The sequence below is a fragment of the Rhipicephalus sanguineus genome, chromosome 6, assembly GCF_013339695.2.
Source record: "Rhipicephalus sanguineus isolate Rsan-2018 chromosome 6, BIME_Rsan_1.4, whole genome shotgun sequence".
NCBI classification, from domain to species: Eukaryota; Metazoa; Arthropoda; class Arachnida; order Ixodida; family Ixodidae; genus Rhipicephalus; species Rhipicephalus sanguineus.
In genome coordinates this window covers 161,538,553-161,552,192 of record NC_051181.1, presented here as the reverse complement: position 1 = coordinate 161,552,192, position 13,640 = coordinate 161,538,553, and the positions used below count along the sequence as shown (strand labels likewise).

General features: G+C 43.0%; 1 pseudogene; it reads right to left on the bottom strand.

The window, feature by feature from the left end:
- Nucleotides 1-5,790: 5,790 nt before the first annotated feature.
- The window catches only part of LOC119396934 (Down syndrome cell adhesion molecule-like protein 1 homolog), a 47,042-nt pseudogene continuing 39,192 nt past the window's right edge, over nucleotides 5,791-13,640 (bottom strand).

The following is a 13,640-nucleotide window of genomic DNA, read 5'->3' as shown; positions in this document are numbered from 1 at the left end:
TGATCAAATATGAAAAATAAATAAAGAAATAACAATAATGAAATAAAATAAATCAATGCCCGAATATTTTAACTATATACATGAGTTGACACAGAAGAATAGCAATATAGATTCTTTCTCTTTTTGTGCGAAGCGATTGAGCTCGATGGCGATGCTGCTGCTGTGCTAATCGCTTTTATTGGCATCCCCTTTGTAAATCGTGATTATCTAGTCGTCTTACTTGTTTATTATGATCAGTTTTTAATACGTCTATTGCACCCCTGCAATATCACCTTTCTTTTTCTGATCTTTTCTTTCTTTTTTCAAGCGTCTATTTCTCACTTTTACTTTTACCTACGCCCTTCATGACACCCGTCGCTATTGCTCTGGCCCCTGTCTTAATCATTACATTCACAGCCTTTCTAGTTCAGTCTTTGTCATTTTTGTATCGTCTTCTTGTTTGAATGAACTTATTGGGCATGGGTTCATTCTAGCTTAGCGAAAGCACTTGTACGCTTAGGGGTCGGTGCGCTACGTCTAAACATTGCGAACATAAGAATGCATGGCGCTGAAAGCAGGATTAAGCGTAGACTAGAAATACGCACAAGAAGCACCCAGTGCACCTGGATTTGCGTTGTCGCCTTCCTCATCTTTCGACAATGGGGCGACGCTGAACAAGAAAACTGGTCGATTGTCTATTTCCTCATGGCCTTCCTTAACCCGCCCGCGTTGGCACTACGTTAGATTTGGTTTTTTCTCAGAAGGTACAGGGGGAATGGAAAGAAACGCCAACAGCGCGGCGCACTATTTTCATCACGCTCCGACTTTGGAGGCAACAAAGAAATGCTAGAGTGGTTCTTGAATGTATCATGAATGACTCTAGTGACTTTTTATTACCGTCCTAGCCACAACCGCTTGATAAGAAATGCGAAATAGCAGAGCGTATCCGCGATGCGTAGCGTAGCAGATGCCTCATTTGCTCGCGTGCGATTTGCCGTTTTTGCGCGCGAGCGATTTGCCGCTTGTGCGCGTCCCAGATAATTACTTTTGCGACGATAGTGTGCGCAAAGGAGCCGCACTTTATAATAGTGGACATGTGTTCGATGTCACAGCTAGCTGTGTGGTACGACAATGTCACCATACGCGCCAAGTGTTTGCCACAGACAAGCGTCAGCAAGCTTTCCTACGAAGTGGAGCTCAGCGTAAGTACACCGCTTTCTTTGTAACGTCCCGATCACTAAGGCCTGCATGCGTTGACGCGTGAACCAACGTTTTTTCTCGACACAGTAGCTTCGTTTACGTGCCATGTGTTTATATAGTAGATTTTGAGGGAGCGCTGTCGCACCCAACGTTGGTCGCACCGGCGTATAGATTTCACAGGTGCGGCCACGCGAAGGGCCAGCGTTGGTAAAACTTTGAAACCAGCACGATAAACTTGTGAAAAAATAAACGATAAGCTTGTCATCATCAGCGTAGAAGCGCACAGTGAACATTCTGCACCGATGATCGCATTCCAGTGCCATCAATAGGTAGAATGCAGCCGATTTCGTGCAGCACACGTGTGATTCCACGGCGGTTTTGTAAAGGAGCCGTCACCTGCCCCACATTCTCTGACATTGCGCTTCGCGCCGTTCGTTTTTCAAGAGAGCCTAGGCATCGCGTCTTATCAGTAATAAATAACAACCTCATGTGCATTGTAGCGTCTACAATGCAGGCGAGGCGACCAAGTGTAAACGTAGTAGCGTTCGCTGAAGACGTAGCGACATAAATTGAGAAATAAAAACACGGTAATCGTTCTAACACTGCCGTAAACAAAGCGCGATTGCTTACCTTCTGCGTCGTAGGGCCACAATTTACCGCCGCCGTCGCTCTCGCTCATGAAATAGCACTGGAAACGTGTAGAAGTGCGTTCCTGGCGATTTTTTGTGTGTGTTTGAGCAGCCGACAACGCAGCAGTTGTTTCTCGACATCTCTGAAGCCGGACAGAGTCGTTAAATCACGATGAAAACACATCCATACATGCACTCGCGTACACTCTCGCGGGAACACTTCTTGCCCGGACCCACCAACGCTTCCGAGCCGTGGCGGCAGATGTCGTCGTCGGCGCTTTGCGCTTCGCCTATAGATGCCGCCCTGTTCACGTTTCCTTCCATCGTGACAGTGCGTGGCTAACACTGTTGACAACTATGAAGTAGTTGAAGACACCTCGGATCAAGCTGTGCTTCTGTCTGACAAAAAGTCGCCCTATAGCGGGCGTTTTACTTTCTCCACTTTTCGAAACTTTTAAAATGTTGATTGCGCGTTTATCATAAGTGAATTGTCTTGTAATTTTGGTCACTTTATTGTGCCGAGCCACGGAAGCGTGAACCGTTGGGCTAGTTGGTGTGACACTCCAAGAATGGGGAGTGGAGAATTGCCGAAGAATAAGAACACCGACGAAAATAACAAATGTTCTGACAGAGAAGATCTTACCGTTCAGTACCTGCAGTGTGTTCTCTTCGCCGATGCGCTTATTCACAGGCAATTTTCCGCTATTCATTCTTGAAATATATAAACCAGTTATCGAGGGGCTGCAAACAACATTTATCAAGAAATAGTTTCTTCCGCTGAAATTTGATAAAAGTAGACATTTGTATTCGGTGACAAATGCTGCTTCGCTCTTGACAACGTCAACAAACTACTCCGCTTCGACACCGGGGAAGAAATGTACAAACTTCTCCTTTTAGTGAACCAAGCGTGATCTAATAGATTGCAGATGGATTTTCATGGAAGCGGAAATCATTGCGGCAAGCACACTCCATCCAGAAAAAAAAGGTGAAAAAAACTTGGAGGACGCTTGAGTTTCGCATTCAAGAGTAGAATGCGATGTCGTAATCGGACCGTGTTCGTATCGCCTTCCCAATCGCTAGCCTGGCTTCGCTTCTCGGTGGAAACCTAAACCGTGGCGCAAGAAAAGGCAAAGTGCGGAAGCCCTCCGGCTCCTATATCCATGTATGCGGCGCAACGAAACACGGAGGGGTGATGACGTTTAAAGCGCGCCCGTGGGAACTTTGCGCCTTCTCACCTGTGGTAGACAAGCCTCTGCCAAGCTGAAGCACCTCCGAGATGTGCGTACCACAAAAGGTAAATGGTGCGTATAATGAGCTCGCCATTAGTATGCTAGAGGATATGCGTGGTGACCGAGTGGCTAAACAGATCGCGCTGCGGAGCGAGGGATCGTACCTTCGAATCCCCGGTTCCGCTGGAACCGAATGTTTTTATTATTTTTTTATTCGCATCTACCCCGAATTTTCGCTCACGGAAAACGCTGGTTTTTCACTCACAACCAACGACGCCGTCGCCGACACTCACACCGAAATTTCAGCGAAACGAGCTCTTTAAGGCTATCGTGTTAAAAAAAGAGCGCTTATGTTCGCTTTAGACGTACACTGTTGAAAGTTAAATACCAAAATGTTGCCGTAAAAGCCAAAATGTTTATTGCGGTCTGCATTACACGGAAAACTTTCACGAGACCTTCTCGAACGAATAAATAGGGGATTCGTTCTTATGGCAACATCTACGTCATCAAAATTTTCGCTCTCATTGTATTTTGTAATTTTCGAGGCATCGGAGCATATGTATTACACCCCCCCCCCCCAAAAAAAAAAAAAAGTTTATAGCTGCTGAAGTTGCTCCGAATAATATTTGCTCTAATAGTTCGCACAAAGAAACATATCTCAAAATTAAACCGAACGGGATGTTTAGGAGATGGCAAACACCACACAGTACACATATTCATACAATACCAATTTTTTTTCTTTATTGACACGTAGACGCACATAAATGCAACATATTATTTCGCAGATGATCACGGCATTCAATAATCAAATGTGTCTCACGTCAGATAAAACTGTAATGGTGGTTGCAAGCGTCAGTAATATATTTCAATTAAAATTATTAAACTGTTACGCAGCTGTTATAAATTAGCAGCGAGGGATTGCTTATATGCTTAATTCGTATTTACGACGCTCAGCAAGAACAGTAGACCTTATTGGGATTCGGCACCACGTTTCAGATTAAAGTGGCGTTTTATATCATGTGAAATTGGGTATTCGCAGTTAGGCGGCTTTCCCTAATTACTACCTTACTTAAATTGTGCATTATCAATGTTTGCTTTGGAGGGTTTTTCAGAGCTAGCGTTGAAGCACGGAATAACAAACAGAACGGAGCGGGCTTATGCTGACCGACGTTCGTGTGTATTATGTGTGATATACAAATTTGTGTCTGTACTGTGATTTTCTTCATATTTTTTTGTAGAATTTACAAACATTGAAACATCTGGCTTAGTAGTGCCTAACTGCGATCTGCACTAGGTATAGCAAATGTCATTACGCTCGTAAAATTAGTTTTTTCGGTTTATCGCATGTACTTGCATATTCCTATAATCTCGTTAAAGGCGGTCCATTCGAATCGGCCAATAAGGAAGAGCCTAATCCCAAGCTGAATTAATCACAACCTACTCAAGTCTATGTTTAAGGCAACGGAAAAGGTGCCAGTTACCACTCCGATATTGTCTACGGATGTTCACTAAAAAGCATTATTATGCAGAAAGTGGGGAAAAAAACAGCGTTAATAATCTGTTTTTTTTTCTGGTGTCGCCATGTGCTGTTATATGCTGAACATGGAACGGACGATACAACATTGTAACACGACACTCAACGAGCATTTTCACTGCATTATTCGACTCTTATCTGCGTTCTTTAGCGCTCCGAGGATGCAAATTGAGTGATGCTGCATTAGGCGCATGCATCGTAGTGCGCATGCGATGTTGGGCTGTGCTTTCCTTTTCTTTTTTTTCCCTTTTATTTTTTCCCTATTTGTTTATTTTTGTCTTGTCCATGCAGGTGTGCGTGACGTCCCATTTAAAATAAACTTGCTATCCAACTTTTCTTTCTCTCTGTGGTGCTTATACAGTAGAACCCCGCTGTTACGTCGTTTTCCGCCGGTCCCGGCATAGCTCCCATAGGATACAATGTATTTGGAACCCCGCTGTTACGTCGTAACTGTCGGACCGTTCCCGTATGATGCGTCGCGAAGTGCGCTCGGAGCCGACCGAGTGACTACCAAAGAGAGCGGCCATGGTGCATTTTCACGCAGTTTGGCCTCGTTTGACCGTAATATTAGCCGCATGAGAGGCGCAAGCAACAGAATCTTTCAATTGATGCAAACAAAAGCATGGCCTTCGAGATTCAAATTGCAAAGATGGCGTCTATGACGTAACTGCTCGCGAAAGCAAGGCCTTCGAGATTGGCATTTACTATTGACAAAAGCATAGCCTCTGAGATTTGTATTGCACAAACATGGCGTGTATGACGTAATTGCTTGCGAAAGCAAGGCCTTCGAGATTGGCATTCACTTCTGCCATCGCGTTGGCGTAGACTCATCATCATCGTTATTTGTCGGAGAACGGGAGGAGTTCGAGCTGGTTGGAGCTCGCGTGGTCGTGCGTGCGGTTCGCGGTCGGACTCGCCGCGCCGGTCGTGATTGCGTGTGCTTAGTTCTTTCATGCCTACAGCTGTTGGTGTTAAAAAAATCACATACGTTGATTACATTTCTGTGGATGAGGCCGTCCTAAGCTCCGCGTTTCTATCCATCGACTAGATCGCGGCTGAGCGCGCCAATTTTCGTGCTGCTCGTAAGAATTGAAATAAAATTCTGTACCACTAAATATTTTGCCGTTTTTCCTGTTTTTCGGCTCTTACGTTTCCCGTCTCTTACGTTTATTTCCTACGGTCCCTTCAAAAACGTGTCAGCGGGGTTCTACTGTATATGTTTACGTGGTTAAAAATAATAATTGGGACTTTAAGGAGCTCCGCTAATAGTGAATGCGAAAACATTCTGCGAATTTATGGTGCCAATTTATTATTCGTATAAAAAAATTATTTCTTGACCACTTGGCAATCACATATTAAGAGTCGCGACATTATGAAGTTTTATAAAAGCAATTCTTCTGTCTTCTTATAGATTTATGTAATTTATTAACAACAACCAAAATGCCAGCAATGAAGCTTTAAAAGAGACATTTTTTCAAGAGCCAATAAAAAAATTGTCCTCGTAAAGTAAGTTTTTTCTCTGCTACTAAACTGCCCGTATTTGTGTATACTGTACATATGTAAAACATTAATGAACAAGTAAATAAGCCCGTTTGCTAGCGTGTTTACGTTCGCTTAAATATTTGAGTTCAGCCCATAATGATTGAAAAGAGGCGCTTTAAGATTTTGGCTACTGTGAAGACGGTTAACTAAGTAGAAATCGTTGCCTTCATTTTAGCTGGTAAAGATAAAAGTGCTAGTGTATATAAAAATTCGTTCAAGACGCGACGAAGGGAAACATACACAAGAGCTTTAAAAAGATTCCTATTTCATAAGCTTGCAACCCATTACTGATACAGTTTGTTCATTGCAAAAGCTATCTACTTAAATGCTTAAATATTACTTGAATGTACAATAAGTTCGCGTATGGTATAAAAGACTAACTCTACAGCCTAAAAAAGCATTATAAAAAGCGGTGAATCTTTCAAAGCTGCGAAAAAATTCGTGTCCGTTTTTATACGGCGGCGTGAGAGATGAGATGACGACCTTTGTTCTTCGGAAGCCCTGACAGTTTTTGCATTTTTCGAGTTCACCAAAGGTTCAGTTGCATAAACGTCTCACGTGACATCACGCCAAATGTTTAACTTGCGCTCTCAGTGTTCTTAGATGGTGTGCATGGATTTCCTAAGTTATAAAGTGCACTAAGAAGGTCTGTGGCTGACATTAATCAATACAGCTTCATAAGGATACTAGGAAAATGACGGCGTGTTTCGGAAGCGAGAAATTAACGAATTGTAATTATCGAATGGGAACGAGAAATCTATAGTTCATTAATTTTTTTACGTGGAAACGCTAAATGCACGGAATATGAAGGGATCTTCAAGGGTGGGAGCACTCGACCAACGCTACAACATACATACGTTTTTTTTTAAATATCCGAGTTATTGGCCAGACACTGGCGAACACTACATTCCCGAGAATACTGACTACACGGCAGCGTTCAAAGGTATTCTTTGCACGTCCCCAGCCTTCCTTCATAATAAAACGCGTTGGATGTATGCAGGTCCGCTCACACCTGCCTGAAACAGGGATTACAACAGGCAGACTTGTCTGAAACAGTGCAGGTGCGTAGCTGGGATGTGCTCCCTGCATTTGAATGAGTAGTACGGAGTCATTACACGAGAATAGCTTAATGACATCAGAGCTCTGTCTGATGATGGCGGCGAAATGGGCTTGTTTCTCAGGCATCGCCGGAATGGTATCAGGGCCTATCTGTACGAGAACTGATCTGGTCGGTTCTCCACCCATTCCATGTTGGCAAGCATGCTTTATGGTCTTTGCCATGGTACGTAATGCACAAAATTAATCGGGCAATCGCATTTAATTACGTTCTCAACTAATTTTGAAGACAACCACTTCTGCCTTGTCTGGCAATTAAATCGCCACTGCTTGTCGTTGGTAAACTGTGTTTACCGTATACCATATGTAGTCCAAGCTGTAATAAAAATGTTTTGTGGCTATTTTGGGCCATGGAATATTTCTTATTTTTCAATGTGTTGCTAACACACATTAGGCACTAACATGAACTTTCAAACCTTAATCGCTCTTTTCACACGACGATACCGTTGTTTTGAACGGTAAGCTTGTTCTGCTTAAGCATGACGGTAAGGGTGACGGGTACTACGGAAAAGAACTAAAAAGGTCACACAATGACCAACTCCAGAGTTTTGGGTGCTTCCCGTCTAAATTCTCGTGTGAAGTTTTTTCCGCGCTTGTGGCCATCACGCTAAGCATAAACCAGATAGCCAAACTTTAAGTTTTGTTAGAATCGTTCAGCTTCCTTCACCAGTTTTGATCACTGTATTCGCCGATTTCTAGACGTCTTGCTTCTGAACGAAAAGAAAAACACTACCTAAAGCGCAAGTGGCACGATAATGTCGAACCTACACAAAAAGCCTCCCAACCAGAACTCATTGTAAACACGCATTCAAAGGCCAACATTAAATTCAAGAAAGCAGCTTGAGCTTGCTAATTATGTCTTAACTGTGCGCTATTGCTCTGTCGTTAAGGTCACTCCTGCTTTTACAAATGAAATCATGAATCACATGGCACTCGTCATACTTCCCAATATTTGTTGTCAACATGAATTGTTCTCCACAACTGACCCTACACCTATGTAACTGCTGATAGGGAATGCTAAAACCAGATGTGACCGGTACTGCGTTCATGCCTAAAAAAATACTCGTAGAAAATCAAGTGATGGTGGTTTGGTCGCGATGATATAGGTAAGCGCAATGTTACGGAGCGATGCAAGATTATTTTTCCGGTTCCTCGATGGGCGGCTCGTCTGGCATAGAAGAGGACGGACCATCGAGCAGGAAGTGGCCCGCAGGAACTCTTTGCAGCTCGCCTGGCACCTTTTTCTTGAGCAGCGTATAGCAGTCTTCCACAATCTGCAATGCGTTTGAGAAATGAGAGCATGAATGAGCGGACTGGGCGATATCTTCTTCGTTCTTAAAGCTTATTCGTTAGGATTGCTTTATTCTCTGAATTATTATGTCAAAAAAGGTCGTGTTGAGAGATGAGAACACCTTGCACTACAGCGCTCTTATGAGGTTTACTACTAAAGCTCTCCGTATGTTTTTTTTATGTTCCTATGTGTTTCTTTGACTTATCCTAGGGTCATACGCTTCATTACGAGCAGACTTACAAGCACGTTTCCCATAGATAAGGAATTTTATCACACAATGAACTATCCGATAAACAATGCTTTAGTTATGGGAACAATAAGTACCCTGGTTAGAGCAGCAGGAATCGCTGTCACGTTTGTGCAACTTGTTTTTGTTGTCTAAAATTTCTGCCGCCTTCACGAAAATTAATTTGACTATGACAGGCTTGGAAAGAACCTCTTATTCAGCATAGAACAAAAAGGTGTATTGAATGTATCGTGGACTCTATGGTTATCGATTTACATGTTACGCTTGGAAAATCCAGTATCCTCTCTATATACAATCTGTAAGGAAGCACTTCAGTTAGGGCAAGGTGGTGCAATGCAAGGTGAACCAGCAGGAAAGACGAACACTAAGGAAAAACATGAAATTTAGTACCAGTGCTGAACAGTGCCGAGTACCTCATCACTGGTCCTATGCGTTTGTGTTTTCCTTCAGTGTTCGTCTGTGCTGGTTGACCAGTCGTTAAGGGACGCCGGAGCTACGGCGTTTGTGAAGGACCACCATCCGTTTTTGGCAGCAGTATATTGAATATTATAAAATTTGTGAACAGGCAACTGCAATACGAAACCGACCTTAGGAGGACCTTCAATGACCTCTTCCATGTCCCAAGGGACGTCGTAGGCTTCTTCTATTCTCCTTCGCATGGTGGTCCTGGCGATGGTCGCGTACTCCTGCTCTGGCCACATTCGCTTGGGAAGGGTCGCACTTTGGTAGATGATGGGAGGGTCTGAAAGTGGTGGTCAACAATATTATCACATTTTCTCCCTAGTCATCGGGCATATGCCACGCACTTACGAATGTCGATATGACCAACGCCAGTGCACAAGTGCTTACGGTTCTTCACTAGTGACGTCTTTTATGTAAATACTGTTGCCGATGGTGTCGGACAAGAACAGAAGACGCTCTTGAATGAGATGTGTGATGTTGTCGCATTACAACATTTCTGGTAGTACGTGCATGATAAATATGAGATTGACACGTGCTGCATGACACATGTTGAGGGTTCCTACAGACCATCTGGTGGAAGAAGATATAGCGTAAGAGCCTAACATTTGCACTTGTTGGTAAAGTATTTTCAGAAGTAAACAGTGCTTAGGCTATCGGGTTTACGTTCTTCGATTGTGTTCGCGTTGGAGTGATCCTAATTTGTAGTTAATGCAAAATATTAAAAACAATAATAAAAAGGAACACTTATCGGCACAACACATACTTTTTAAAGGATCAAAGTTCGCTGGGAAGATATGTAGATTCGATGTATGCGAACAAGAAGTTCAGTGCTTTTCGCTAAAGTTCATCGCATGGGACAGCTATTGCAAAACCTGTATTTTACTCTTATTTTTTTACATGTATTTCTGCCCACACTCTTCTAGGGTATTTTTCTCCTCCTCCTCTCTCCCTTCAGAATAGCAAGCAGGCGAATATACGCTGGCTAATCATTCTGCTTTCAATGAAGAACTTTGTCTCTCTCTCTCAGCTTATAGCAGTGCTGGCGTCCACTGCTCTCGAAGGCAAATAGATAAAAGGCCGTCTCCAGTGAGCTGTAGTGTTGGTTATTTTTCTTTAATCTCTTTACGTTCATCGCTACGTACCTTTTTCCGGGGATGTGATTTTCTTGTAGAAGACCCAAGCCACAATAATTGATGTGAAGATAATCAATAGGGATGCAATCACAGGGCCAATGACTCGAGCGCTGAGAAGGTATTTGGGGCCTTCATCCGTCCTTTGTGGCAAGGGTTCTGTGATAGCACCGGAGAACACATTGTCACTATTCGTTAAGAAAACAGCAACAAAAACACCCCGATGTCAGGTAATATATGCCGCAACAAACACTTAATGCTGTTTGAAATTAGCGTAAATATTTAGCTTTAGAGATACTGAACTCTATACTACAGGGTGCATGCTCCAGCATCCGATGATGTGGAACAGAGCGTTTAACGGTTGTATAGCAGTAGGCTCGATTACTACGCTCCGATTTTGGTTTAAATTGCTCCAACTGGCACAATCTTTTTCAATGGCGATGCTTGTTTTCTTATCTCTTTCTTTTACTGGCTAAGCCCTCATGAGCTAGATAAAGGTCTTATGTCAAATAAATATTATCGACAAAACATCGCTTTGGCTGTTTTTCAGGCATCCCGAAATCGGCAGTTGTCATCATTCAACTAGCGGCGTTTTGGACATAAAAATATCTTGGACTACGGTGCGTATACTATCTTACAGTACAGTGTAAAAGTGAAACTCACGCTCTCCCGTGGTCTCGAAGAGCACCGGCTCTGACGGATCACCGCGGCCGTACATGTTGTATGCGGACAGGACCACCTCGTACGGCGTCATTCTGCTCAGACTGTCCAGAGAGAGCGTGTGCGTGTGTGACGGAAGTAGACAGAGCGCCAATAGCCACCCCGTTCCCGATAGTCGAGCACGTACTCTGCGAATAGAGCGATGACCACAAGTGTAGCTCTCTTATACGCACAGAGGAGCGGAGCAAGAAGGAAGCAGAAAGGCAGAAGGTAGGGAGGTTGTAACAAGACTGAAACTGGGGCTAGTTGGTCGTACTTCATAATGGAGCGGCAGCGCAACCACACACGGCAGGAGGCACACGAAACACAGCGCTGTGTTTCGTGTACCTTCTGTCCGTGTGTGGTTGCGCTGCCGTTCCATTATGAGGTAGGGAGGTCAACCAGAAAAGCGTGCGGTTCGCTAACCTACGCTGGGGGATTGCGAAAGATCAGAGAGAGAAAGCAGGGAAGGAAAGTAGGATTTGTAATAATTGCTTGGATTTCATATGCCAAAACTGCGATATGATTTAGTTAAAGAAGTTGCTAGACACCTTCAGGAAATACATCCGAGTGTCCTGTGAGCAGCCTTTGGGAAATTGGTTTTATTTCTCGTTAAACTTTGCGGTGGCTACGATATACATTTTCATAGTTACCTTCTTATCAACGCGGGCGCGGGGGCGGAATGAGTTACCCTTTTACGCCTTTTTAATAATTTCATTATTAGGTCCATTTTCAGTGCTGCAATTCCTACAGTCAACGTGAGTAGCCACCTTGTCCTGCTGCAAAACTTTAAAAAATAAAATATCGTTGAAAACATGCAATAATAACCTTATGTGAATGAGTTCTCATTTTGTTATTAGAGACTTTTCTTTCTGGATGTATATATAGAGAACGGAACAACAAGCCAATACATTTGCCGAAAGCGTAATAATCATGAATTTCTCCTATGACTAGACGAGTTAGAGAAAAAAGAACGGTCAGCTTACGTGTTACGCTCCTTCGTTTCCTCTCGTTTATGGTAAAAGTTGCAGAGCAGCATGTGACACTGCTGACGCTGAAGGCAGGTGCCACTGGGAGGTCTGGTGCAATATCATGCAATGGAAAGGAACGTTATGCGTGTGTCACACATACCGATGGAGAAAGCGCAGTGGATGAGTCAATGATTCGACCTTCTCAAGGAGAACGAAGGTCGTGTTCCTCAAAGCGAGGGAAATTGTAATGGTACCACTTCTCATCAAGGTACAATGCGTATACGCTGTTTTATGAACAAATTATAGGTGAGGAATATGTAAAATATACATATACAATCATTTCTAAGCTTTATAACTGCATCGTCCTGCCTTTTATATATGATAACTTGAATAACCTGCACTGGTTACGAAGAAAATCTAAAAAAAAAAGCTTCGTGACATTGTGGCTTTAGCTCCTTGAATAAAACGTCAGCGCTTTTCTTCAATTGAAATGGTTGATAGGAGATGCTTGCGCCTTCAATGGCGCCGGTTGCTCCTTTCCGCATGAAAAAAGAACAAATAGCAATGTAAAAATTTAGAGGATTGAAAAACATAGAAGACACCTATATTTCACAAAAATTTGCTCGCTGCCGCACGCGAGTAAAGCAATTTTCTGAATTTGATGATATGACACTCTGGGTTTAACAGTTCCATAAGCATGTGAAGATGCGCGTAAAAATATAAAAACACGCTCGTAATTTCCGCCACTTATCTACAGGACAAAACACACGAACACACAACAAAATCAATTGGAGTAACACAGAGGAATTACATGCATACGCAAACTATACGGCATTAAGAAAAAAATATATTAATGGCCTCAAGCGAGAACTTTTAGTATTTTTGAAATGATATTTGTGTTGTCCACAAAGTATTAAAAGCCACAAGCGGTATTTTTTAATGACAACCAACAGACAGTCAAGCCAAGAGAATAATAGGGGATGTTATTTGTAGTAATTATGATATAAACGTGAAGAAATTAATGTGGACGAAAGGACTGCTTGCCGCCGGCAGGTACCGAACCTGCAACCTTCGAATAACGCGTCCGATGCTCTACCAGTTGAGATGCGGCGGTGGTCATCCTTCCGTACACTTTATCGGCTATTTATGTGCATTTAAACTTGGGAGTGTTGGTCAGCTCAGCTCGTAGCCATGACGGCGACTCATGGCTACGAGTCATGACTCGAAGGTTGGAGGTTCGGTACCGTCCGGCGGCAAGTTGTCTTTGCGTTCACTTTAATTTCTTCGCATTTATATCATAATTTATACAAATAAAGTCCCATATACTTTCCTTGGCTTGATTGTCTGTTGGTTGTCATTAATTTTGTGTCTAACAAAGAAAACGAGCCCTTAAAGTTACCCTTCTTTCGTTCAAGCGGTCTTTCTTGCAGTTCAATTGTTGGCGATGGGCCAGTTATTCTTTCTTCTAGGGCGGGTCATTGAAGGCAACATGAGACCTGGATATTTGGGGCCTTCTTGTTCATATGATATTCACATGTAGCTCGATTTCTTAGTAAACCAAACAGATTCTTGGTCCTTTGAAGTTTTATACTAGATGAAGAGAAGCTTTAT